The sequence below is a fragment of the Manis javanica genome, chromosome X (genome assembly GCF_040802235.1).
Source record: "Manis javanica isolate MJ-LG chromosome X, MJ_LKY, whole genome shotgun sequence".
Taxonomy (NCBI): Eukaryota; Metazoa; Chordata; class Mammalia; order Pholidota; family Manidae; genus Manis; species Manis javanica.
The window spans coordinates 3,778,556-3,799,083 of record NC_133174.1 but is presented as its reverse complement, the minus strand read 5'-3'; the positions used below and the strand labels follow the sequence as shown (position 1 = coordinate 3,799,083).

The 20,528-nt window shown below is 44.3% G+C and overlaps 1 protein-coding gene across 7 annotated transcripts in view; it reads right to left on the bottom strand.

Annotated features, from left to right (window-relative positions):
• STS (steroid sulfatase) overlaps nucleotides 1-20,528 on the bottom strand; it is a 485,388-nt gene that overhangs the window by 211,104 nt on the left and 253,756 nt on the right. The gene's annotated exons all lie outside the window — the stretch shown is intronic.

Sequence of the window (20,528 nt, the reverse complement as noted above, 5' to 3'; positions counted from 1 at the left end):
CAAAAAAGGATGATGTAATGAAATCCTGAGGCTCTATCACTCCACTTCAACAATTTCTGATGTTCTGCCATTCTGCGCCCTCTATACCTCTATGCATTCCTGACTCCCATGTAGTTATTATTTTGACAATCCTTCCTTTGGAACAGAATAAGCATACATTGAAACATACGGAAAATAACTGCACAGGGCTGACGAATGGATACACCTCTGCAACCCAGAGGGTGAACACCATAGACAATGTTTCCATCCCTTTAAAAAAGTTCCGTGGTTCCTCCAGCAAGAGGCAAGTAGTGGTCTGATATTTTGTTTCCCCTGTTGCAGCATCTCCTATAAATGGAAGCATGCAGCCTAGATTCTTCAGTGTCAGGGTTTGGTTTGTTTCATTCATCCGCATGTCTGGGAGCTCCATGCATGCTGTGGTGGGTATCAGGAGTCAGTCTGTCTCTCTCAATCGTGGTATTGCAGTGTATGGCTGTACAATAAACAATATGCATGGCTAGAATACTATAATTTTTCTCCATCTATTTTCCTGTGGCACATATGGGTTACTTCCAGTGGGGGTGGTTGTAAATAAAGCCACTATTCTCATCTTGCACAGTTACTTTTCATGGATAAACACCTAAGAGTAGAGTCTCTGAGTGAAAAGGTATACACATATTTAATTTTATAAGAATGTGCCAAAACCATGCTCCAATGTTGTTGGGCAGAAGAGACCCAGTTTCTCTAATAAAATTGTTGTTGCCAGGGTTTAAAAAAAAATTTAACCATTTTAATTGGCAATGTAAAGGGTGTCTCACTGTGCTTTTAATTTGCATTTCTCCGATAACTTATGATGTGAAACACATCTTCATGTGCTCATCAGATGTTTGTGTGTCACGTGTAAAAAGTTTCCACTTTGAACTAGTGTTAGACTTAAGGAAAAGTGGCAAAAATAATCCACTTTCCTTATCACCCTCCTCCTAGACTCTGAAAAGCTAACATTTCATACAAGCACAGTATGACAACCAACTAAACTGAACCTTATCGTTTAAGGGTATTTTGATAAGTAAACATTATATGGTTCAAAACAAAAGTGATATGGAAAGACACATATCGAGTTGTCCGTTTCCTGCTAATTTAACTCTCTCTTCCTCCATTTCTGGCCAACCATTCCACATCCGTCTAATATTTCTGTGTTCATCTATGGATATATATCATTACTTCCCTTCTTTTTTTTTTTTAAATTATAATATCATTGACATACAATCTTATGAACGTTTCACATGAACAACATTGTGGTTTCAACATTCACCCAGATGATCAAGTTCCCCCCCCAACCCCATTGCAGTCACTGTCCATCAGCACATTACTCCCTTCTTAAACAAAAAGTAGCATACTATAAAAACTCTCCCGTTTGTCACTTTTTTTTTTGACTTAGCAGCTTTCTGGAGATTTTTACACAGGTGGGCATAAAGGGGTTTCTCATTCTTCTTGCAACGGTGCAGTATTCCACAGTCAGGATGTACGCGCGTTTATGTATGTGACTACACGTAGTTTTAAAGATTCCACCGCCGTCCTCTCGGTCAGAGCGTTCTTGTGGGATGGTGTGGTCTCAAGTGCATCTCGTTGTGCAGTTTCTGAGCAGATCGTAATGAAGTACGTCCTCGGGCGGAGGTACCTCTGGCTGCCCTTGCTGCGTGTTGATTATAGTGAACTTGGAATGTGTCCTCAAGGCAAAAAGGCAGCTCCTGTACAGCACTGCAGAAACCTAGATAATAGCAATCCCACAGACAACGGGAGGGTGGCCCCGCTGAACTCTGCAGGAAACAGAGCTCCCCATCCGCAGGGGGGACATCTATGCTCACGGATCACCGCTGCTCATCTACCGGATGGACTAACACAGACGGACGACTGCAATAGCCGAAGGTTCAAGGCACGGGAGGATGGAACCTCGTACTTCCAGGAACTGTTACCTCTGTGGCCGGCTTCAAGGATGGAGCTCTCCTCCGCCTACATGCTGGCCAACGCTGGCTATTGCCAAGTAACTCAGACAATATGCAGACAAATAGGATTCACGGGCCCCCATCCAGAATCCAAGCCATCTGCGCCCTTGAAGACATCTAGGATGCCGAGTCCTAGAAGGCTCTTCCTGACTGCTTCTCTTCTCAGGAGCCCCTTCCCCGAGGCCCAGCAAAGGTTCTGGGAACGTGGCTCAGTTCCTATCCTCATTCTGCTAAAATATGTCTTCCAGACAATTCCTCACCTTCTCCTCGTTTCCCACATCTCATCTTCATGTTAGGCTAAAATATTCCTAGAGTTTTTAGGAGACTCAGCCTCACTGAGTCACTTTTCCTGATGAAATCTCGATAGGGACTCCCCACTGTCTTAAAGATAAAATTCCAAGTTTTCCTTGCAAAAAGGTAGATGGCATTTCTCTAGGTTTATGAGCATTTCAAATATATAAGACAATATATCATTCCAGAATGGCCCTCTCTGTAATAAAAGCATAAAGGCATGAGTAAGGACCGTGACCCATTCAGGATACATGGGGTGGGAGACGAGGTATGCATGACCGGGGATGGGTACGTGGAGGTTTCTCACTGAATACACAGCATTTAAAAACACAGAGCACCTTCCCATCCTCTCACTCTCCAGACATAAAATCCCTCCACGGCCAACCCTGCCCTTGGTTACCCGACGCTCATGCGTGGAGTAGATTTGGCTGGACCTGCCAGGTATGAACGGTAATGTTCACATGATATAAAAATGTTAGGGATGGCATTTTTGGACCAACCATGCCGCAAAATAAAATCAGTACTTCAGCACACACGTTTGGTTAGCAGAAGCGAGGCAGAAGCCAGGTTTTAAGTTCAAATCCCATCACAAGCTGGAGAATTGGAACTATTTTTAATACAAGCTTGACGCCACGAGTTTAAGCATGGAATAATACACAATTCACAAGTCGGTGGGAAATCAGACTCAAAATATCCTGTTTCACAGAGCAGTCGGGGGGAAAAGTTGCATTCCTACTGTTTTTCCATTTATTTAATCATCGGATTGCAGGCTTTCTTACTCTCCCCTCGAGTAAGGCGGAACAAAGGAAAACGTTTTTCAGTCTAGATGAATTAAACCTACATCTTACTTTTTTCCAACGTGCAAATGACTGGAATGATTTGATTACCATGTGTTTGGGGAGGCTGACATAAAAACCGTTTACTAAGAGAACACAGTGTCTCTAATAAATCGTTTACATGTGCACGTGCCATTTGCATATTGACACACCTGAAATACTGTACATTCTCTCTAGGGTCACCTTTTTGTTCTTTTATTCTAAACACACAGAGGAAAGGTAGGAAGGAGGGAGGGAAGGAGAAGAAGAGGGAAGGACGGGCGGCACGCAGGCAGCATGTGTGCACAGGAGGGCGAGTGAGGAGAAACAGTGGAGGCCTGGTAAGAATTTCTACTCTGCACGGTCTTTATAAAATCAAAACTGTGTGGAGCAAAACATGTCACACTCAGAGGAGGTCATTAGGATGCAGGGAAGAGCTACACACCAAGGGGTGGGCAACTGACTCATGAGGGGTAGGGGATGCGCAGACGTGTGCAAGCACTCTGAGGGCAGGAGCGGCCGGGGGTGCCGGGTGCATTGCCACCCTGGGTTGGAGGGAGCAGCTCCCAGAACCCAAGATGCAGCCCCCTGTGCCAGCTGGTGAGGTTCCACAGGGAGAGAGTGGCAGGATTCCCAGCATGACTTCACGCCCAACTCTCCTTCGGTTAATGACCTGCCAATCATCCAGTGTTGGCCCAATAGTCACTGATAGGAAGCAAATGACAAAGGGGTCTGTTTGTGCTGTCCACCATAGCTCAGCCACCCAGAGCCCATATCAGGAAGTGGAGAATGTTCGGGGCAATATGCAAGCACCCCTGGAGACTGGTATGACATCACTAGATGTCATAGGATGAAACACCGCTGTGCTATTTGTAACTGCACATGTCCCTAAGGACATACCTCTTAGAACCTCTAAGATCAGTTTCATTTATTTGCTTGCTTACTATTTTTTTCCTCCATATCAGACCCTAAGCGCACTGTGTGTGCTCCTTTCTACATGCCTAGCAGTAGTTAGGACATTAGTTGTACGTCACCGAAGTTCAAAGAATAGGTTGTGAGTCACGTGGCCTGCATTCAGAAATATCCATGTGAGACAGAGACACAGGACCACCCCGCATAACAGACGACATCTCGGTCTGATTGCACGCGTCCAGCATGCAGGTTTGCAACCCCAGAACCAAGGACATGACAGAATGTCCAGCTACAATGGAAAATCATGCCCTTCCCCAGTTCGTAGGAGAAAGAGCAGTACATGTCGATGGTCAAAATTTGCCAATGCTAAGTTTTTCTCCCCAAACTTTTTCTCAGGTTGCAGATATCTGCTTCTCTCAAGTCACTGCATGTCTGCTAGTCGAAGATGAACCGCTCACACAGTAGCAAATAAATAGCCTCAGGAAAAATTCAGAGCCAGCCTATTATAGATAAATGTGCCTGGCTAAGGTTGGACGCTGCATAGAGAACACGGTCATGATTTCTGATGACAGAATTTCTCCTAAAATCTTTTTCGTGGGATTAAAATATCAACATCCCATACTGTCCTGCGAAGGACATTATGAATTTCAGCCTCTCAATCAGCTGAGAAAAGTTTGGAACCATTATCAGGGCCCGTGTCTGGGTGTCTGAAGGTTATTATTTTTCATTTGCCTTTGATCCTCATGGAAACTTTCGCCTGGCATATAAATCAAGAGTGAGACACCCACATGTACCTTATGGAGGAGCAATGCCTCAGGAAGACTGTCACGAAACATAACAAATAAGTCGGTGCTGTAACATTAGAATGTGACAAATATAAGGGAGTAAACTAAAGCAAAGTGAAGGGGCAGGTGCATTACTTTAGCTGTATTTACTTAAGATTTAGCAAATTTTCCTAATTTATTTGTGTTTTTTTTTTATTACCCTTCCATTATTTTCCTCTAGTCTCAACTAGAAAAAAAAAATCCTTTAGATCAAAGCACTGCGTGAATTAAAAAGGAAGGGCACCTTTTCATGGTAGCACGTTCACTCTGCACTCGACTGGGTGTCAGGGTGTGGGGGGACCCAAGAGACAGAGTGTGATTTTGTAGCATTACAGTAATTTCCTGCATGTTTGAACTAGCCTGTATTTTAAAAATATATAAAATTAAACATTATATGCAGAGAGTTGGAAGCAAATTGAATTTCTGGATCTTTAGCTTGGAAGCCAGTTGGGACACAGAAATACTCTTAGGATGAAAATCCCTATCAGCTGTTGAAAATCTTTATTCAGTTGAGAGAACGACATCATATCAGGGCGGACATAACCAAATCAGCAGAAGACATTTCTAAGAAGTACCTGGTTAATAAGAATTCTATTCATAGGCAAAAATGACTTGTTTTTTAGAACTGCCAGGACTTTGAGTCCCTCCTGTGAGATAATTGACAGGTACATTATCCTCTCTCCTAGCCAACAGGTGAAAGACAAATTAGGATGCCAGTGGTTCACTGAAATGAAAAAGTCATTTTTTGTTCAGACTGCATCCCACAAGGAACTCTGAAAACAGGGGAGGTGACATCAGCTGGGCCAGGGGATGCTGAGCTCTGTGTCGTGTACACGACCAATCTTGGGGGAAGGCTGCCCCGGGAGGAATGCGGATTCCTGGAGGCTGCAGACAGACAGCCTCCGGAAGCCCCAGACTCGGTCAGTGACACGGAATCAGAGGGTGTGCGCAGGTCACTGACAGCATGCCCTCAGCCGAATGAAGACCTACAGAAGCCCTTTTGGGGAGAAAACATGAAGTGCGACAAGAAGAACTATTGAAAGAAAATGGTGATGTAACTAAGCCTTCTAGTGCCTTGTTCTTCTCCTTCATCAGAAAGACAAGGGCTTCACCGAACAGCGGCTCGGGTCCTCTGGCCATTTGGTCTTTATTTCCAGGAATCTGAAAGGAAGAGTTTCCACATCTGAGATAACTGTCACTTGATGGAGCTCTAGATCGGTCCATGCCTTCCTCTTCTCGGTGTCCTCTTTAACCAGACTCCGGAAGCCAAATCTAACGTCAGAATCCTCGTATCAGAGATGATGACCCGAAAGGAGCTTATTTAGACGGCAGATGGACAAGGCTGATCAAGAGATCAACCCATCTTAGGGAATGCAAAATCGTGCAAATGGTCCAAAAAGAGAGGTTAACTGGACTACAGAGGGAAAGGAACCCTGTTAGGTATCTTTATAAAATTATGCACAGTCGAATTTAATTTAGCACGACCGCATTTTAGCGACATAACCAAACTTGGGATAGCCACTTAAACACAGGCGATTCAAAACCATGCCTATACATCAGGCAAATGTTGACCCCTGGCACGTCCCTCTTCCTTTTCATGTTAATAGCTACATAGTAACAGTATACATACACTTCAAAGTAAACAGAGAAAAACATTCTATTCCCCAAACTGCTTCTGTTAGGGAGCCTATCTCCAGCCACATCTGAGAAAAAGCACGTGTTCACTCGTGACATGGCAGACTGTTTATATTCCCTAGTGTTTTGGTGCTTATGATGAAGCACAGGGCATAACACCACAGAGCAGAAAATAAAGATTTTTCTCAGAAAATAACCCAACAAAAAATTTGTAAAAATTTAGAACCCAAAAAGCCAAGCCAATTTTCAGCTGCAAAGGCATTAAAGAGGAAAACGAGGGAAGAAAGAAGTTATCTCAATAGTAAGCCATCACACGCTCAAATTACCTAGTTGACAGTCATATTCGTGTTCTTACATAGTTAACTACCTGAATCTGCTAAATGTTCTTGCAGAAATATATAAAGATACAGGGCCAAGAAAAGGTGTGAATCTCATTGACAGAATAAGGAGCAGTCCATGGTGACTTAAACAGATGCTCTTATTTTAGCTCAGGAGTGAATTTCTAACTTGCAAATCATTTTTGAATTTTAATGCTCTCCACCCTTCGCAGCGGGTTCCGGGGAAAATGACTTTGTTCTGAGTGACCTGAATTCATGTTCTTTTTGAATTCCAGAAACAGGATGATGGGACTTATTACAAGACAGCCTCCATCTAGACATTTCCAAAGACACACGGCATCTACTTTTTAAAAGAATGATTTTTGCACAATGCTTCAAGGATGGGGAGAAGAGGAATAATGTGGAGAAGCCAGGAAGTGGACAGGAAAGATGAGCAGGTGGGCTCAGAGACCCCCAGCTCCTCATCTGCTGGAGAAGCGTGGCTGAATCTCTTGTATGTATCAGCTTTATGCTAAAGAGATTTCTGTGCAGCACAAATACTGGAAAAAGAGTTCAGAAGTAGTTTGTCCTCTTAAACATCCCCTGATCAAAAGGTCTCATTACGGGGTTCCAAAATGGACAAGAAAAATGAATTTGCTTTCCATTTTTATTTTGTTCCCAGATCTTCCTCAATAATCCAGAATCATCTTACGAATGTTGCAGTGCGGGTTAGTAGGATCGTGGGATGACAAGGATAGTTGGTTTCCTCCGGTAACGTAGGGGTAGCCACATGTCTCCCCAAGAGGTTGTGAAGACAATGAAATACTATTTTTAGAAAGGCTTTATAAACTGCAAATATTATGTAGGGAACAGCATAATTTACACGAAATCCCAAAGAGCAGGCAATAAAATGATTCATCTCCCCTGGAAGCTAATGATACTGTGTCTCCAATATCTCCTATATTTTCATATTTTTGCATAAAGAATAAATAATATTTACTCAAAACATGTGGTGTTAGTGCACCATCATTTTCTCAGAATCACTTGTCACATGAAATGGCAGTACTTCCCGATGGCCCTGCGTAGGGTTTCTGTGTAATTTGAAGCTGGCGGGACTCTGAGTACCTTTCAACATCTTCTCCCACCTCTCGTCTCTGGGTTCCTCTTCTTGGGCTCCTGTCTTTGCTGCTACCTGGCCCACTACTTCCTTCCAGCTGTTATCTAAGAAAACAGAGCGTCGACCCGTGCACAGTCACTCGCTGGTGATGGAATGCCTTCCCCCTGCTCTGCTCAAAGAAGACCCCTCCTCAAACTTCGAGTCCAGGCACGACTGTCCAGAAGGGGACGCGCCTCATCTCGCTATCCCCTAAGTGTGGTCCAGCCCCTACACTGAGATGCTCTGTTCCATCAAGGTTGGTAGAATTCAAGAGTTGAAGACAAATCACAGTGAAAAAAAAAGAAAATTCTATCATGGTGTATATCATGAAAAGAGAATTGATTATTCAACGTACTACTCCAACCTGGTCCGTCTTGGCGTTGACTCCTTGCAAGGAGAGAAGTCTGTCCCTTAAGTAATTATGCGGAGAATGTGAATGTTTCCTAAATCAGGCTCCATCTGCATTTGTACGGCCACACTTCAGAGGTGTACACCACAGGAATAATCCTCTACATTGGGGTAGGTGCTTGGGAAAAGCAGTCCCTACAGAGAAATAACATTGGGCTGTCCTGGAGGCAAAGGAGAAGTGAGTGGTGACACTTTAAGAATTTACCAAACAGGGACATTGCTCATGGAAGCCCAATTCATATCTTATTAAGAGCACAAATACACACGCATCCCCTTATCGAGAGAAGGTGTGGGTGCTGTGAACACTACAAAGCTAAATAAGCTTCGAGGTTACAGATCTCGATGCAAGTCTGGCTTGCAAAATCCTCAGCAACTTGTTCCTCGTTGGCCTTTTGGCTTCTACTGAGTCATTTTTATTTCCTTAAAGGACATATTTTGCTCTGCATCTTAGGAAAACAAAGCTGGGTGCCTGGTTGATGATTCCACAGAAGGTCAACAAGCGGGATGTGAATCAAATAAACTGAGGAGACTTTGCTGGTGAGAGAGGCAAACGATGGAAGTAGGAAATAGTAAAACAGAGACAACCAGAGATAAGTGTTCCTTCTAATACGCAAGTTTTAGAAAATATGTTTTGAGAAACCTGGGCATTAATTTGTTAATTAAAAAAATATATCCATCCACTTCAGCAAACTGCTCATGAACACAATTGGGGTGGAATAAAGCTCTGTGTCTCATACACACTCCCACCTACACAGAGCTGTCCTTGGGCTCTGCATTCTGCAGGAAGCCTAGCCTGAGACAGGAAAGGGGGCCACCAACTGCGTCCGTCTGTGCTGCTGGTGATCGTGAGCTTTTCAGAGCTACCAGTGTCAAACCTGCAAGGCATTCCTTAGCAAGACACGTTGTCATTCCTATAATGGCCATTTGCTTTGCCCTCACACCAGGTTTAACAACAAGAGGCGAGACCCAGGTTTCAACTTCTTCAAGGAGTGTTCTACAGACCCTGGCTGTTGTGACGGCTCGTGTTGTTTTAATGTTGGTTGGTCAAGATGACCGGTTGCAGTCACACAACGGGCTTTAGAGAATTGTAGGGACACAAGGACTCACTGGGAGAGAGAGAGAGAGCTCACAGTCTTTGCAAGGGACTAACACAGACCCAAAGACATTTCCAAGAGAAACTCCTAGAGGTGCCGTGAAGAATTGGGCTGATAAAGGAGTTGCTCCATTGCTGCATCAGTAAATGGCTACTGAGCTCAAAATCATGCTGCCTCTGTTGTCAGTAGAAAACCACACCTGCCCCATAGCCGTGGGAGAGACCAGAAATCCGTTTGCTTGTTAGTGTCTAGCGTGCTGAGTCAGAATTCACGAGAAGGTGTATCAAAACCAAGAGACAATGCTTTAGGGATTCTTAAGTAACCGTGGATGGCACATATGTATTAATACTACAAAGTAACAATCCATCACTCACGGTCATTAACTTTAAGGTTGTAGATTTAAAGATGAGCAATGGGCGTACTTTTCCTCTGGGAAGTTTTGGAGACAAATGACTGGCTGGGATCATGACGGATGATTCTTATTTGTATCTTTCTTGGATAAATGACACATCCCGGGGGAAGTGTGTAGACTTGGCATTAGTATTTCGCCCTTGAGAGAAAACTCTTAGATTGATAGCTTAATTGCAACTCAGGCAATTAAGCTATCCTCTGAAACTCAAAAGACTTTACAAGACAGAGAGGAATTAAGATGTTTGCATTCCACAAATACATAAATGTAATGAGGGTGACCACAGCTTTCCTATTACAGAGAGACAAAGAGATGAGAAGAAAATGCAACTTCCTTCTTTAGGAAAAACAGAGAGGCACGTTTTTAAAGGAAAACAGTTCATTTCAGTTATACAAGGTAGGTTTTTTTTTTCTGAAAACCATGAAAGTGATTCTTTGTCTTCATATATATAAAGCATGCATTTTCTAGAAAGCAGTGAAGGATGAGCTGTGCTCAAAACACAAGAAACCCTGAAATCCTGCCCATTTGCTCTAAAGAATGGTGAATAATACATTTATTCTACTTCCGGGCTTCTTGGCCTCAGTAATGCTGACCACAGGCCCTTTGTGATCATTCATGTCACATGCTAAAACCTGCAGGCACCTGAGTCTATGGTCCCTCAATGCTCTGGTGCAATCTTGTTCTCTCTCTCTCTCTCCTTTCTTTCGAAGGAGAGAATCTCTAGGCTGGGACAGGGGAGGCTGTCCTGCACACAGTAGGATAGTTAACACCTCCCTTGGCCTCCATCCACAAGGTGGTCACCCTGCTCCTCCCCTATAAGTGCTAACAACCAAAAACATCTCCAGGTATTGCCCAGTGTCCCCCGGTCCCCTGCCAAAATTGCACCCCCTGCATTTGAGAATCTGTCTCCTAGATGTAAAGTCAAAAAGGAAATACTTCATCTTGCTGCTTTTTTTAAAATTATATCTGAAAACAGGGCAGAATGAATCGTTTTCTCTTTCTTTGCTTGCTTGTTTCAAAATCATTACAAAATATCCTGCTATCCCTGCAGGACCTTCCCTTCAAATGGATGGAGACAGATTCAGACTAATCAGTCGGCTTCTCCGGCTGAAGGAGGATGATGACGTTTATATTTTCACTGCCCTATTCACCTTGCTGTGACTTCTTTCTCATTGACAGGGCAGGCAAGCAGCCAGAGAATCTTACCATCTGCTCGCATCTGAGCCGCACGATTTCCTTCTGTGAAAATTTTCTCCCACATTCAACCAATGTCTAATTTCATTTTTATGATTTTTTTGTTGTTTTTGTTGATTTTTCAGAAAGATTGGATTCACTGAAACATCAGAAGCTACCTCCACAGTGGAAGATTAGGTATTATTTTTTTCCCCAAAAATGGCAGCGCCAGATTTCTCGTCGGGCAACCACATTGCATGTATATTTTTGATGCACACAGTCCTTTTTAAGAACGTGGAGCCATATTATGCATTAGGATGGGTAAATCACTAACGCATTTTAATTTTAAATAAACAGTTGTGTCAACACGAGACGCCTTTGGTCTAGTACAGGTGAGTTTTCCTTCCAAATCCTCATTGGAATAATATCTATTGAAAGAAACAGACTTGGGCTGCATGAGCGAAACAGCCATTGAAAACAATATACCATGTTTTGTGTTTCTGCAGCATTTGGAGGGCAAGGGAGACTGGGCAACGTAGCTGGGAACCATTTCTTTTTCCCCTTTTTTGGGAACTTTGCTCACAGCTCTCCTGAAAGAATCACTCCACACAATATTTGACACCCTGGGGATTCCATCAGCAAGTAATTAATTTTCTTGCCCACGTTATGAGACCATTTGCAAGCTGTTGGGAAGCCAAGTCTCTGTCCTTTAAAATCATTTTTTAAAGCTTCGCTTCCAGTTGTGCCTCAACACGATGCATACTGTGGGAGAGGTCTATTTTATCGGAAGTACTGGCAGTTGGCTGCAGGGTGCATCAATTACACGCATTGCTCGTAAGAAACAAATAAGGCATTTCTGGGAGGTGGCAATGATTTTGTTGGTTATTTCTCAGCCTTGCTGGGGTCGGTTCAAAGCCAGCAGTGCCAGGAGCTGCCCTGCTTGTCTCTGAGCCTGTGACTTGTCTGATCAGCGATCCCACGGACACACACAGATTGCCTCTCCTACCAGCCAAGGGCCAGTGGTTTTTCCACATTCCCCTTAGCACATCTTCTCCGTAGGAAGGTGCTGAGACGTCAGTGGAATAAGGTGCTTGTCAGAGCCAGCGGCAACCCCACAGAGTACTTCTAAATTTCACAACTTTCACACTTTGAAGGATTTCCTTCATATTTTTCCCTCTTTGATAAACAGTCTGGCAGCTATCAAAATAATAAATGTGATTGGGAAAAGTCCCAAACTCCTCCAAATTATAAATTTGGTATGGCCTCTCATGGCAGGAATTATACAGATGACATACTGAATCAAGTATGGCTACGTTACACTAGATTTTCTCAGCTTTGGACTGGAATGCCTACTGAATTTTCTCATCCACATTGAGATTCTGTCTCTCAACACCCACCTGCTGGGGGCCCATCCATTGGGAAAGCTGCCAAGGCTTAGATTAAAAATTGAAGAGCAACCTAACAAAACACCCATAGTCCCTTCATCTGGTTCCGAATTATTTTAATAGGACTCACGGTTAATTTGTTTATATTTTCTTGTATTTACTCATTGTAAAACTAAGATTTAAGAAAAAAGATCTAGTGTTTCCCAGGAGAGAAGGTGTGTTTTCCCCCGGACCCACTCTTTTCAGGAGGGGGCTGAATTATCTTCTCCGGGTTATAGAGACACAGAGCAGCTGAGACACTGACCTCCGGCTCCATCTTGCAAAGTTGCAGGCCTGTGCATTGCCTTGTGAGTCTCCCAAACCTCATCTTCATGCTTTCTGACTTTCTATGCAGGTGGGCACATGGAAAGGGACAAAGGGACACCAGGTCCTTCCTGGTTTGGGCATCTGATACAATCCCTCACTTAATTTGTACCCCTGGACACCACCACTAAACCCCTCACACTCCCAACTCAACTCAGTCACAGTTGGACGTGGCTGAGTCAGAAGCATTGAGGATATATCGGGTGTCATGTCTGCATAAGGTCCAGGAAGGATTAGAGACAGACCTACCTTTTTCCAGCTTAAAGGCTACTGGGATCCATACTAATCTTCTTGGCTTCGCCCATGTCACTGAGAAGCTGAAAGACCCTTTATCGAAAGCAATCTGGGATGCTGAGCATGGCTCTAAGGGCTGTCAAAGCCCTCCACGACCTTCCCTTCTCTGGACTCTTCTACTCCGGAACCTGTTTTCAGCTCTTATTTCTTAACACCTTCACTTACCTTTTCCCAGAACACTCTCCCAGCTGTATGACGGAGAACAGGGCCCCCGGGTGTGTTCATCTGGCTGCTGAGTAGTGACGAGGTGGCTACAGAAAACGGTTGCCAAAGGTTACCCAAAAAAGAATTGGACGGTGAAAGGTAGTTACGTGCTCCTCCTGTCAGCAGGACAAAAAGGGTATTCCAGACTCCCTGGCCCAGTCTTCCAGCCTACAACTTCCTGCAGGAACATTCTTCGGTAAAGGGGAGCACCCGTTCACTTCCTGTTGGGTGGACATTGCAATGGAGGAGAATGAAGAACAGAACGGAAGGGAATGAGGTGGTGTTTGCTGACCCCTCTGTCAACCAGGCATCGTGCAAAGAGCTTTGAGTATTCATGTAATTAGATCCTCTTTGATCCAGAGCTAGATCTTCTTCAGGTGATCGACTTTGCTGCAAAACAGAGGTCCAGGGATACCTGTTTCTCTCATGATTTGAGAAACTGGTGAAAAATATCTTAAAGATGGATCACTCAAAATAGTATCTCCAGTCAGTTTCAGGTTGAAACTTTGGATAAATATATAAATGCTCCTTTATAGGCATTATATCAGAAAATGATGCTCATATTATAATGTGATTATTCATGCCATGTCTGTGCTTACATGTGTGTCAATAATAATGTCTAACATTTGGGGCATATTTGTAACAGGCTCTGCTTTTTATACTTGTTGGTTATTTCATCCTGACAACAGTCCTCTGGGGTAGGTGTTCCTATTTTCACCATTTTACAGATGATAAGACTGAACCTACAGAGATGTTCAACACATAGCTCAGCTGGTGGGTAGCTCAGTAGGACCTGACATGGGTCAGTGTCTGCGTTCCCTCCTTCCGTGAATTATTAAAGCAAAACACACATCAATAAATGGTTCTGCTGGTTAAGCAGAGGCCTGCTGTTTAACTCTGGGTGTTAACTGGTTGTTCAGCCACAAACTACCAACAGTGATGAAAACAGAACAACTCCATCTATGAGCCCCATGTGACTCACGTCTGTGGCCACATCCTCAGCCGGCAGACTTTCATAAAAAAGAAAAGCAACATTTCAAAGAGTCTTTTCATTTCTGAACAAGCAAATGGCTGGATCCCACTGCTAGTAACACAAGACAAATTCCATAAATGCCTGTGAAATGAATCGAGTTCCACTGGCAGATAAGTCATTATTTCTATCGATCCCCAAATCCATGTTCCCTGGCATGTCAAAGAAGTCTTTCACAGATGGAAGGTAATCTTTTCCTTGATAATTGGAATTCTTTTAAAAAAAAAAGTCTGTGTTTTTAGACAGCCTTTCTTTGCATGTAAACATACGGATTTCAGAGTTCTGAGCATGTTCACCTAAATTTCGGTTTTATTTATGTGCATGTGTTCTGTTTTCACTAGCTCCAGGCCATTTAGCCCCTAATGGCTCCTCATATTTAAGGGGTGGGGGTGGACATGTGTTCTGCCTCCAGAGAGACATGCAGTTGCTGGTGGGCACAGCCCACACTTCCTACGTCTCCTTGTATCCCTCCCGTACAGGGCAGCTTGCAGATCTTCTGTTACTGTGTTTGTATAAGCACTCGGGCTGGGTTAGAGGTACAACAAGAGCCAATTTTCTTCAAAAGGGGGCCCAAGCGTGGTGCCACTGGACCTGAACTGTGGCCCAGAAATAGGCTCAAATGCACCTCAGGCCCACGCAGACCAGTGTCCACTGCTGGCATTACCTTTGGTCACTCAAACCAAACCAAGCTTCCTCGACCAGGGAAGACCTGACTATGTGCATTCAAGTGTGCTGGCTGGGATCCCGGAGGACCTGAATTCACGTCTGTGCTGAACCCCTCCCAAGCCTTCCAGACCTATGCCAACCGCCACACCTCCTGGTCTTTGACTGACCCATCGCCCTAAATCCATTCTGTCCTGTGCTCAATTAGAAACACAGGTGTATGTCCCTCCCCCATTTAAGGGCCTTTAGGAACTTGTCATTTCTTCTAGGATAAGCTAGAGAGCCTTTAACATGGCTATTGCCTTCCCCAGGTCTGGAGTGTGCAGCCCCAGAGCCTTTGCACATGTAGTTACCTCTGCCTGGAAGAATGCCCAACCATCCTCACCCACGTAGAATGTAAGCCTCCAGAGGACAGGGAACAGGTCTGTCTTCTCACCTTTGCCACCTCAGCCTTTGGGACCTGGCACACGGTAAGTATATACATTACAGGTGTGTGCACATGTGCCCCTGCTCGAACATATATGCCTAACACTGAGAACCACGCCTGGAACCAAAGAGTGTTCAGTGTGTGTAGGTGAATTGGCTGGATGTCCTCTAAGACCCTCAGAGTGACCTCTATCCCCCTCATTCCACAGTCAAGGGGGCCCTGTTATCCTTCTGTTCTCCTTGGTCCCGTTAATCATAACAAGCCTTGCAAGGGCAGCTTGAATGCTACAGGCGCGTGATTTCAAATCTGCGGGTAAACATGCCAGCAAGAGGAAATACTTTCTTGTCAAAATGGGTCGCACAGGGGCAGCCCAAATCATGCGCATCCTCTAAGGAGACACCAAAAACTCAGTGAAAAGAATCCTGGGGCTTGCACCCAAATTACCTACATCAAAATATGAATAGTTATTTTTACAAGGACCTGTCTTATCAATGAAAACATGACTCATGGAAGCGGGCTCTGTGGCAGAGGTCTCCTGAGGATGTGTTCCATGCACCCAGATGGGAGAATTCTCGTCTGAGCCTAATATGGTTTAAGAAGCTGAAGCCAGACTTCTTACAGCCCATTTTAATGTTCCATAATCAAGAAAATTAGGGCAATCAAAATTTAACAGAACTCTCAGCTTACACCCAGGTTTTCATCAATGTTGGTAATGTGGTAATTTTGCCAATTGTCTGCCCTAAAGGTCACTGAGACTCAACAGACAGTTTGTACCAAGTCCTCAATTTCATGTTTTGTTTTTATATACACACAGATCGCCCGAACTGGGACACTAGTACTAATGTTTTTAAAAAGCCGCCCCTGTTACCCACGTTATCTTTGCACAGCTCTATCACCTCCTCTAAATCTTATGTATCATCTTTCCGGCATAATTGCCATATATTTTCACATGGGAGGGCCTTTGAATCTCCCACTAGTTAAAAGCACTTTGAGGATCCGGAAGTTTATAAAATGCTTTCTTAGCCAATTTATCCTGGTTTTAAAATAACTTGTGAACAAAGTATTTACGGTCATATTAGAATATGATTTTTAAATATTTCCACTTATTTTCAAATTGAGAAACCCAGAATGCAAAATTTAGAACCATGAATTCCAATACTTCGGTTCTCCTCCCCATTCGTACACACATCGCACTCTAAAGAATTGTATTGGATTGGAGGCATTTTTAAAAATCCATTCTGTGTGAGAATTTCACAGATTTTTAACAGAAAAAGTAAGCAATTTTTTTTTCTGCCCCTTGGCAGCTGCAAGGAATATAAAACAGATTGAGTTTCTGGGCATGATTCTTGGGAGGAGGAAAATATAGAGTCACATATTGGAAAGGAAAAAGAGAAAGCACTCGCGAAAATCTCATGCATCACGTAACATTCAAATGCTAACCTGTCTTGACTTCATCACTGTAATATATGGAGTAAGCAGAAGTTGTACATTTGCTTTCGATCCACAGCTTTCACTCTCCTGCCTTGTAAACAGTCTGGAAAATGCCCTGAGTTACGCTTGCTTTAATAATGCATTTTCACCTATTTTACTTGGTTAACCATGATGAAAATTCTGACCTGCTTTGGAAAATGAGCCCTAACGTATGTCTGGGACATGGAGCCCCCCTTTGACAGCCTATGACCCCCAGTGGTGAGGAAATGCATCTTCCTGTGTTGGGTGTTTTGGTCCTGGAGAAGTTACGTGGTTCAAAGTTCCTGGCTGAGGTTTCCTGGTCACTCTCTCCCCTCGTAAAGTCTTTTTATTTCATTCCAGTGTACGACTCTCTCACTTCCATTTGCCTTCTCTCCCACCACCACCTCCTTACATTTTCTTGATGACCAACCCTGCTCATATATGTCACGTACCCAGATCCATGTCACCTTCTGCTCCAGATGACGTCTGTGACCTTTTTCTCCTCTGCACCCATCTGAAAGTTCCTGTAAGCCAGGGGTGTGGTGTGGTGGCTGGTGGGTCTATCTTTCAGTCTTGTGGCCCCCAGGGTTTGTGAGGGTAACGGCTAACCATCCACAAGGCTGTTCAGCACCCCCATTCCTGTGTTTATGACTCCAGGCCACAGCAGCCCTGCTCTGGGGGCCTCTACCTTGCACACCTCTATGGGGACCCAGTCGTCCCTGGGAATGGCCGTTGGTCTGCTCAAGACGTTGGTAATTGTGGTTGACCCTGAGGGGCATGCACAGCAATGTGACAGCCCGCTTGCCAGTCCTGCCTTCAGGTCCCCGGTGTGCACTCTGAGAATCATTCCCTGCAGGCCGGCCCAAGGCCCTGAGGCGGCCTGGTTCACCTGTTCTTCTTTGCCAAAAATGTGTTTCAAGGCTGGTTCATCTGGGCGTCCTCAACTATTTTACACGCTGAACACTGTCCCACCCAGCAAGTGCCCTGCTGCCTGGACTAGGCCTGTAGGACCCTACAGTCACAGGTCGGGAATAAGGCGAACTGGCCGAAAACCAGAAGTTCCCTCTCTTTGTGTTTTCCAATTTATTTTGGTCTCAGCCCAGGAGGGTTGGGTGACTTAGGGTGCAGATTAAAGATGTAAAGTTTGACTTAGGTGCTAAGGCCACATGCTCCGACCCCCTAAGTTCCTACAATGACAAACAGAAAACGCATTCCTGTGGACCACGCGAGCGATCCACATTCCACTGTCCTTTTGTTAGTTTTTGTGTTTTCTTCGTTTCTGGTCCTCTCTTCTTTATCTTTTTCTTTTTTATATTCTTGAGTTGGATGTCGATTGCATTATGTTTTAGTGTTTTTCTTTTTTTACCCGTTCCCCCCCCACACACAACCACAACCCTTATGATACACATTATGGTCTATAAATTCCCCTCTAATTTCACTTTAGTGGCATTATCACTAATTGTGGTAAATGACACATTTGTTTTGTCTTACTTTGTCATTTTCAGTACAATCTCCTTCTTTACCCATTAATATCAAGAGCTTATATATATATATTTTTTATACTTGATTTATATGTGGATCCCACATTTCTCCCTTTATTATTATTATTATTATTATTTTTATTTTTAATAAAATACTGAAGTGGTAGGTAGATGCAAGATAAAGGTAGAAAACATAGTTCAGTGTTGTAAGAGAGCAATTGTAGATGATCAGGTGTGTGCCTGTAGACTATGTGCTAATCCAAGCTAGACAAGGGCAATAAAACATCCACGGATGCAGCAGATTTCTCTCAAAACAGGGGGGTGAGGTTCTAAGCTTCACCACTGTTGATCCCCAATTTCTCACCTGATGGCCCCCCTGCAACTGTGCCTGTCTTAGGTTGTTCCTCCCTTGAGGATCTTACCCGTCTCTGGCTAACCAGTCATCTTCCGGGGCCATACAGGGAAATGTAAAGTTGGTAAGTGAGAGAGTAGAGCTTATATTTTTAAGGGTAAAAAATAAGGGATTCCAGTCATATCTTTGTTTGATTTCAAATTTTACTTCATTGCATTAGGGACCATGATCTGCATGCTCCCTGTGATCTGAGCTCGTTGAGACTTGCGTAGCCTGCAGACACCTCTGTGCGCATTTCACCCTTGAATATTACATGTGATCTGCAGTCATCGGGTCACATGTTTGTTGCATATCTAGGCTACCAACACCTTGATGGGGGCGTTTAAATCGTCTACATGTTTTTTTTTGCTTTTTCCCCCTGTTTCATGCTATCTTCTTTCAAATCTCAGTGACTCCTTGCTCTCTCAGTTCCTGAAAAAGATGAATGTGGATCTGTCCACATCCCCTTGTGGTTTGCCTTTCTGGTTTTTAGCAATATTGCTCATTGCCTACAAGTTTAGGTTCCTAACATATTTTTTTCTGGAGGATAAAATGTCATCTTTTGGGCGTTGTGCAGCTTCCTCTGTCTGCTTGAGTCTTGGGGAACAAGCCCACGTAAGCTGATTGTAAAGATGAACACTATGTGCAATGCACCCGGCACCCCTCCCACCTCTCCTGCTCAGGAGAAATACAAGATCAGCAACACCTGTGCTCTGGAGTCCGCCCTACATTTCTGGTGGGGATGCAAACCAAGAAACTCAGATTTTCATGAACATGCATGAATACGAGACATGCTTTGGGTGGAGAAGTGCAGTGAGCCTGATTCCAGGAAGACCCGTCGGGGCAGTGCTGGCCCAGGGCTTAGGATGTGGTAACTGAGGGGAGTCCGTGCGGCTGGTGGACTGCAGCCCAGGGCTCAGGATGGGGGTCAGGACAAGGGGACAGGGAGGGCAGGTGAGCTCGAGTCCCCAGGAGTGGGGTGAGCAAGTCCGGCCAGGCTGCAGCCCAGGTAGACCAGCTCCTCCAACGCCTGTCACTCCAGGCAAAGGTGGTTCAGGGAAATGAGTCAATGACCGAGTCACTGCGGGGAAATGAGTGGATGAGTGAGTCAGTTCAGGAAAAGGACCAGAGGACCAGGACAGTCCATGGGAAAGTACTGAGTGACTCAGTCTATGAAGAACCACAGGTAACCATGCCAACCGAGGGAAGACACCAATGGCAAAATGACGTGGAAATGCCCCCAATGAGGATAATGGGGAGTCAGTGTGTCACTAGGAGGAAAACCAGGTGAGGACAAGGTGAATGATTGCCTCAGGGCACGAAGTCAATTGACAAGGGACTTGCTCCAGGCAAAATAAGTTGATGACCGAGTCAGTCCAAGGAAAACAGTCAATGACCTACTAAGTACAGGCGAAGCAAATCGATGACTGAGTCCCTTCAGGCAATATAAGTCGATGACCGAGCAGTCCAGGCAAACTAAGTAGATGACTGATCAGTAAAACAAAGTAAGCTGATGACTGAGTCAATCCAGGCAATATAAGTTGATGACCGATTACTCCAGGAAGAGTAGTTGATAACCGATTCATCCAGGCAAACTCAGTCAATGACCAGTTCAATCCAGGCAAATAAGTCAATGACTGATTAGTTCAGGCAAAGTAAGTCGATGACTGAGTCATTTCAGGCTAGATAAGCTGATGACCGATCAGTCCACCAAAAAAGAGCAATGACCAGGTCAGGCCATGGGAAAGTACTGAGTGACTCTGTGTATGAAGAACAGGTAACCAAGCCAACCCAGAGAAGACACCAATGGGGAAATGACGTG